Source organism: Otolemur garnettii, unplaced genomic scaffold (genome assembly GCF_000181295.1).
Source record: "Otolemur garnettii isolate 467f Iridium unplaced genomic scaffold, OtoGar3 scaffold00007, whole genome shotgun sequence".
Lineage (NCBI taxonomy): Eukaryota > Metazoa > Chordata > Mammalia > Primates > Galagidae > Otolemur > Otolemur garnettii.
Window position 1 is genome coordinate 41,456,993 of NW_003852402.1, and position 8,636 is coordinate 41,465,628.

The following is an 8,636-nucleotide window of genomic DNA, read 5'->3' on the forward strand; positions in this document are numbered from 1 at the left end:
TTGAAGCAGGGTCTCTGTTGCCCAAACTGGAGTGCAGTGGTGTCATTATAGCTCACTGCAACCTTAAACTCCGCGGCTCAAGTGATCCTCCTGCCTCACCAGCTGGGACTACATGCAGGTGCCACCACAGCCAGCTACTTTTGTTTTCTTTTTCTTTTCTTTTTTTGTAGAGATGAGGGTCTCAATCTTGCTCAGGCCTGTCTCAAACTCCTGGTTGCAAGCTGTCTTCCAACATGACCTCCCCAATGCTAGGGTCACTGGCATGAGCCACCACACCTGGCCAGAATATTGTATTTCTTTGGAAAACATCCTCACCTAGATTGAACAATTGTGTCCTGAACATTACAAAATTCAGCATCTACACTTAGCCATTGTTTAACAAAATTTTTCCACATGAGCAAATGAATAAATGATGACCATGTAGTTGTGTGCTGAGGCTACAAATGGATAGAAGCCGACTTCTTGCTACATTTGGGTAAATTGTTCTAACAAGAACTAGGCACTCAAGGCAGCTATTAAGTATGGTAAGAGGTAGGAAAAAGCAGTTTTTGCTGCTCTCACACTCAACACTTCTGGCATCAGATATGCGAGGTTTTCCCCCTACATAACGAGCAATTCTCCAGAGGATGCCAAGTGAGTGCCCTATAAACTCTATTCAATTCTGACGCTGACTACCTGGCGTTAGAGTCAGATCTCGCAGGTTAAAGGCTCAGTTTCACAAGACTGCCCTTAGTCAGACACAGGTTGCCACCTGTGCTTCCGACCAACCAGCTATAAAGCAGGGTCTGTGTAGCCCCCTCGTCAGATTTGATTAATTTGCTAGGACAAATTAATCAAAGAACTCAGGGAACTCAGGGAAATACATACATGTACTGGTTTATTATACAATAAAGGATGTGATAAGGACCCAGATGAAGAGATGCATAGACTGAGGTGTGAAGAAGGGGAGCAGGGCCTCCATCTGCCTTCCAGGCACCTCCCTGTATTCAGCAATCTGGAAGGTCTCCAAGCCCTATAGTTCAGGGAGATTTTTATGGAGTCTTTCAAGTGTTAATCTTCAGCTGGATTCCCTTTCTCAGAAGATGGCAGAAGGTGGAGTTGGAAGTTCCAAGCTTCCAATCATGACTTCGTCTTTCTGCCGACCAGTCCCCATCCAGGAACCCACAAAGAGTGGCCCCTTTAGAATGAAAGACACTGCTAACCCAGGAAATTTCCAGGAGCTCTGTGTCAGGAACTGGAGCCAAAGACCTAGTGATTCCTAGCACCTCTACTGCTTAGGAAATGTCAAAAGATTTAGGAGCTCTGTGCCAGGAACTGGGGAAGAAGCCTACACTGTCTGTTTCTTGCTATAAATCACAATATAACAAGGGGATCAAGAATGGCTGCTCCTGTGGTCTACACTGCTGAATCATGGAATAATTCTTATTAACTGGATGATCAATTCAGCATTTTCTTTAAGTGAAACTGGTTAAAAAAAAGGTAACTTTTTTTGTTGGCTGGGCTAGAGTATAGTGGCACCGTCATAGCTCACTGTAACCTCCAACTCTCAGAATCCAGAAGCCCCTCCCTCCTGCCTCAGCCTCCTGAGTAGCTGGGACTACAGGATTGTGCCACCTTGCTCAGGCAGTTTTTCTAATTTTTGTAGAACATGAGGTCTCACTCTTATTCAGGCTGGTCTCCACCTCCTGGCAAATCATCCTCCCACGTCCGCATCCCAAAGTGCTAGGATTAGAGATGTGAGCCACTGCACTGAGCCTCAGCAAAGTTAACTTTTGAATGGTTCGGTAAAACCTTCTGCAGGTAGGGTCAGCAAGAAAACAAACCCTGAGTGTGTTGTGTGATAGGCTCTTTAACCCTCACGAAACACTGGGTAATAGCACAAAATGACTCCCATATTCAGAAGGAAGTTCAGAAAGATCAAATTACATGTCCAGGTTTACTCAGGTGGAGAATGGAGGACTCTGGGATTTCAAACCACGTCTGCTGACCTTCAAAGTATGTTTTTTAAAAATATTAACATCCAGAGACCAAATTTGATTTCTATACTTTAAGATTATTGAAACAACAGTTTCACCCCAAATAATAATTCTATCTTTTACTTATAACATGGTACTGGTTCCAAGTTCTATTATGAGATACCTCATATGATCCTCTAGGTCTGCAGTCCCCAGTCCCTGGGCAGCAGACGGGTATGGGGCAGGTCAGCATGGCCTGTTAGGAACTGGGCTGCACAGCAGGAGGGGAGCGGCAGGGGAGAGAGAGATGCTTCATCTGTTTTTATAGCCACTCTCCATGGCTCCCATCACTGCCTGAGCTCTGCCTCTTATCAAATCAGTGGGAGCATTAGATTCTCACAGGAGCACGAACTCTGCTGTAAACTAAACATACGAGGGATCTAGGCTGTATGCTCACTGTGAATTACAAGAATCTAATGCCTGATGATCTGAGGTGGAGCTGAGGCGATGAGGCCAGCACTGGATCATCTGGTTGCAGCAAAACAAGCTGAGCGCTCCCACTGATTCTGCATTATGGTGAGTTGTATACCGTAATTATTTCATTATATACTACGATGTGATAATAATAGAAATAAAGCATACAATAAGTGTAATGCTCCTGAATCATTCTGCAACCACTACTCCGCCATCCATGGAAAAATTGTCCTCTGTGAAACCCATCCCTGGTGCCAGAAAGGCTGGGGACCGCTGCACTGGGTGATGGAAGGCAGGACTTGCTGAGCTTGTTACAGATAAGGAAACTCAAATATAAAGAATGTAGTCACTTGGCCATGGGCAAGCAACCCGTTGGTAACATTGCTGTGGCTATATTCTAGGCCGCTTGAGGCTCAGTGAGTCACATTTCCTAACTGCCCAGACAGTTAGTTTAAATAGGATTCTTTGATTTACCCACAGACCGCTGGGGCATAGTCTCCTGGGTTAGTGTTCTAAAGTCCCAAGGCCCAGACCTGAGTTCAGGTTTAGTACTTTCCCAGCCATGAGCACCTGACCATGGGGATAACAGGAGCTGCCTGGTGGGGCTGAGCGTGAAGGGAGACAAGGCAGTCGGAGCATTACACAGGCTCCTGCACTTCCCTGGCCTCCAGGACCGCCAGAAAGCCTGCTCCACTATTCTCCTCTTGATTGTTCATCCCTGGGAATTTATCTGATTACGAAGCATTTGGGAAAGAAAGCTGGGTGAGTAAAGCCCAGTCCCTTCTTGGGTTTCCTTTTCTTCAGCTCCTGGGTGCCCAGCTCTGCGTTCTGCCTGGCTGAAGGGCAGGGAGGGGCCGTGCCTACCAGGGAGGACTTTGTCAGTCAGCAGTGAAGTCCACAAGTCCAAGTTCCTCAACCTGCCTTAGCTGCAAGAAAGGTGGCATTTTGATCTCCATGGGCCAACCTCCTGAATCTCTCTCCCAGTGGTTTCAAACACAGGGAGGGTAAGTGGTTTTTTCTGAAACCCAACAAATAGGTAGGTTCTTTTCCCTTCCTTGCTCATAAAAGTATCCAAAATTCACTACAAAATTCTGTCTGAGCTAAGTTATAAATAACTTTTGATAGGTGAACCAAGTTTTAATTTGCAAAGGTGAAGAATTCTATGTAGTGTATAAAACTAACAGGGTTTTGCTTCCCTCACCCCCCACCAGACATCACACTTTTTGTTATTGGTGATTCTAATGAAATCTGAGAATTTCAGATTTTTCGAAATGTCCCAAGAGCAAACCAAATACCAAAAAAAAAAAAAAAAAGAAAGAAAACCTGAAGAAATAGAATAATAATTATTATGCTAATAAAATAACACTAAAATTGGGAAAATGGAATTAAAATACTTCTGCTTTTAAAATTAGAGGCATTAAAGTGATTAGCAGTAGGAAAGTGCTAGAATCCTCCTCTGATCTTAAACTTTTGATACCAGAAAGTCATAAAACGTTATTCTTTGAATTTCTAATATCTCTTCCTGCTGAGGTCTGGGAAACAGCTCCTCTACTTTACTGAGAAGGGACTGATGGAGCTGCTGGCTGCCCCGCCCCCTTGCTCTCTCCTCCGGCTCTAGGGCTTCCTTTGAGCCCCTGCATGTGTTGCCAACTTGTTAAAGGCCAATTCATTACTTTCTTCTTTCTTTATGCCTTTTCCATGAGAAGCCTCATTAACGCTCCTTGCTATATCCATTTTAAAGATTTCTAAATATGTACTTGCTCCCTGAATTATTTTCCTGAGCCACACATTCGAATTTCTACCTGCTGGATCCTCCACAGTTATTGCAAATGGAGCATGTCCTGAACTGAGCTCATTTTATGCACTCTGTCTCTCAAAGTGGAAGATTTCCTATAAATACCTGTTTTTCGGGTCGGCGCAGCTAAGGCGCCAGCCACATACACCTAAGGTGGCAGGTTCGAATCCAGCCCAGGCCCGCCAAACAACAATGATGGCTGCAACCAAAAAATAGCCGGGCGTTGTGGCAGGCACCTGTGGTCCCAGCTACTTGGGAGGCTGAGGCAGGAGTTGGAGGTTGCCGTGAGCTGTGATGCCACGGCACTCTACCCAGGGGAAAAGCTTGAGGCTCTGTCTCAAAAAAAATAAATAAAATAAATAAATAAATACCTGTTTTTCCAGCATCTTAAAAAAATTGGAAAATCTGATGACACTGAACTCATATGCCAACAGCTGAGCTGGGGCTGAGGAGCAGCTGCCACCTTTTTTTATTTTTGAGACAGAGTCTTACTGTGTCACCCTGGATAGAGTGTTGTGGTGTCATCATGGCTCACAACAACCTCAAAGTCTGGGGTTCAAGAGATCCTCCTTGTCTCAGTCTCCCACGTAGCTAGAACTATAGGTGTCCACCACAATGCCCAGGTAGTTTTTCTATTTTCAGTAGAGGTGAGGGTCTCACCCTTGCTCAGGCTGGTCTCGAGCTCCTGAGCTCCAGCAATCTATCTGCCTCAGCCTCCTGAAGTTCCACCTTTGAACGAGGGCTTGGTCTGGTGTCCACATCCCTCACGGCCCCTCACTTTCTTGCCTCTGGCTGATCTCACACAATGTGTTTCTGGCCCCTATAGATGTTCCAGTTTGTGGTCACTGATCTAGACCATACCAGATTACTTGTTAAATTAAGAGGTGAATTAAAGAAGAAAATGCATCACTCTTTTATGTTCAAGCTGGAATTGCCTGATTTTATTGAATCCCGGCGTCACCAATACTAAACTGACTGCCACACTGTGCCCGTTACTTCTCTGTACCTCAGTCACCTCATCTACAGAAATGTGATAACAATACAGTAGTCTCCCCTTTATCTGAAGTTAACTCTGATCAGCAACAGTGTAAGAATATTAAAGAGAAAATTCCAGAATTAAATTACTCATAAGCTTTAAACTGTGCTGTATGAATTCACTGTATGAATTAAGTGATGGAATTGTGCACTGTCCCACTTTGTCCTGCCTAGGATGTAAATTATCCCTCCAGCATAGCCACACTGTAGACACCATCCACTCATTATTGTCTCTTAGTAGCTTAAGACAGACAGACTGACAGTTGCAATATCATAGGGCTGTGTTCCAGTTACCCTTATTTCACTTAATCACAGCCCTGAAGCACAAGAGTAGTGATGATGGCAATAGGAGTATGCCACAGAGAGGTTGTAAAGTGCTTCCTTTAAGTGAAAAGATGAAAGTTCTCAACTTAATAAGGAAAGGAAAAAGAAAGTTTATGTTAAAGTTGCTAAGATCTGCACAAAGACAGACTCTTCTATCCATGAAATTGTGAAGACAGAAAAAGAAATTCATACTAGTTTTGTTCTTGCACCTCAAACTATAAAAATCACTGCCACAGTGCATGGTGAGTGCTTAATTAAGACGGAAAAGGCATTAATTGGTGGGCGGAAGACATAAACAGAAACACGTTCCAATTGACAGCAACGTCTTCGGGCCTAAAGCATTGACAAGAGATACCCTGAAACCAATGACACCAAGCCGTTTACTGCAACGATGGGATGGTCAATTTGATAGGTAGAAGGAAAAGCATGTAGTATATATAGGGTTTGTCACTATGCAAGGTTTTAAGCTTCCACTGGAGGTCTTGGGCTGTATCCCCTGCAGGCGAGGAGGGAACCACTGTCGTAGCTACTCACAGTTGCGAGAGCTCAATGGCCCACAGCACACAGGCAACTCAGCAATGCCCAACACGGAGCAAACTGCAGCACGGCACCAAAGTTGCCCCTAAGGCGGCCACACATAGGAAAAATGGGAAATTGTACCTAAATGTACCCTTATTTACAAAATACTCATTACAAAAGTTTATAAACTTCTTTACAAAATATTTTCTACCCTCATTGGCCACTTTTCTGTAAAATGTTGTCATTGTTTGAGCAGTTTTGAACCCTACCCTGAATTTCCCAAATGATTTTAAACAGCAATACCGAAACCTTCCACACTGCTGTGCTTTTGCCAGGAATCCCGTCACATGTCACAAAGCACCTTCTTACTTCCCTTTCCAGATTTATTTTCTGTGTCACTTCTATGAGGTCTTCTCTGACGCCTTCTTCTCTGTTGCTGGCACTTGCACTCATTTCGAACAGTTACAAGTCTGTTTCTCTTGCAGTGAACTCCTCCATTCTGGGACGACCTCATAGGCATTAACTGGAGAGGGTGTCCCACCACCTCTGGCTCTGATGCTGCACCTCCTGCTTCCAAATCCTGACTCTGCCACTGGTGGGCTGTGTGGCCTGGGCACAGGTCAAATCTCTTTGAACCACAATTTCCTCATCTATAGTGCAGAGATAATAGTACACCATCCGGTTGTTGTCAGGATTAAATGAGTTAATATTTGTAAAACTCTTCAGAACTGTGTCTGACACATGGAAGGCACTTAACAAATGGCAGTGATTATTATTGTTAATGTTACTGACTTGATTTTTCTTCATTTATTTTTTCAGATTGTATCTCCAGTTTCCTCTAACTGCTCTATTTACTTGACATTACAATTAATGACAAATCTCATTTTACTGCCCTTTGCTTCTAGTTTCAAGAATTAAGCATTCTGGCCAGGTGTGGTGGCTCACACCTATAATTCTACACTCTAGGAGGCCAGAGTGGGAGGATTGCTTGAGGTCTGGAGTTCGAGACCAGCCTGAGCAGACTCTTGTCTCTACTAAAAATAGAAAAACTAGCCGGGGGTCATGGTGGACACCTGTAGTCCCAGCTACTGGGGAGATTGAAGCTGCAGGATTGCTTGAACCCAGGAGTTTAAGATTGCTGTGAACAATGATGATGCCACTGTACTCTACCAAGGGCAACAGAGTGAGAGTGTTTAAAAAAAATTAATAACCTTTCAACATATAAGAATCACAATCTGATCCTGCAGAGATAGATCACTGAGACATGAGATGCTAAATATCTAGTATTGGCTCTTGACTCCCAGGCAAGACCACTCTTTTCCCTCCCTCCTTTCCTTCCTTTCTTTTTTTCTTTCTCTCTCTCTCTTTCTTTCTTTTCATTTTTTGGGACAGAATCTCTGTCATACTGGGTAGACTGCTGTGGCATCATAGCTCACAGCAACCTGAGACCCTTGGGGTTAAGTGATCCTCTTGCCTCAGCTTCCCGAGTAGTTGGACTATAGGCGCCTGCCACAATGTCTGGCTAGTTTTTTCAGAGACAGGGTCTCACTCCTGCTCAGGCTGGTCTTGACTCCTGACCTCAAGCAATCTGTCCACCTTGGCCTCCCGGAGGACTAGGATTAAGTGTGAGCCCCCAGGCCTGGCCCATGACCACACTTGATCAATATTGATTCCCTTTCATTTCTGTACTCCACTCCCATTCCCTTTTACCTGCCCCCACTCTAATGTGTGTAATATATATATGTTTGTATTTAATTAGTAAAGATGTTCATCTTATCCCATTACATCACCAGGTACCTGTATCAACATGGCTTATAATTCATGATGTGAACTTTCATTTTTCATTAATAATTAAGGTGGTGTTTGCCCGGTTTCTTTACTATAAAGTTTACCTTTTCCATACTTATTTCTTTTTTGAGACAGAGTTTTGTTCTGTCACTCAGACTGAAGTACAATGGTCTCACAATAACTCACTGGAGCCTCAGAGATCCTCTAATGCAGGGGTCCTGAAACTTTTTAAACATGGGGCCAGTTCACTGTCCCTCAGACTGTTGGAGGGCGGAGTGTGGGCCCCAGGACAAGTCAGCTGCTAAGCAGGACAGGCAGCTGTGGCAAAAACACCCAGTGGGCCAGATCAATGTCCTCGGTGGACACCTGCTCTGATGATAAGGTGACCAGACGTCCCACTTTTGGTAGGATCGTCCCAATTTTTAACAATTTGTTCCGTGTCCAATGGCATTTTTAAAAAGTCCCAATTTTTGGAAAGAATGCACAACAAGCTAAGGAAGGGCTGAAGAACAGGAAGGGAATATATGGCTGCTGAAAAGGTTAGTGTAATTCCATTTGGGAATGAAGAGGTTAATGTAACTTCATTCAGAAATGAAAAGGCTAATGTAAACTCCCTACTCCCCTCCTGGGCAAGGTCACCCAGGTGGAATCGGTATCAGAAGGAGACTGGCTCCCTCCCTTGCTTCTAGGAAAGGACAATTAGCTCAGAAGGAGCCAAACTGTCTGGAACAAACAAGTAGCCCCCC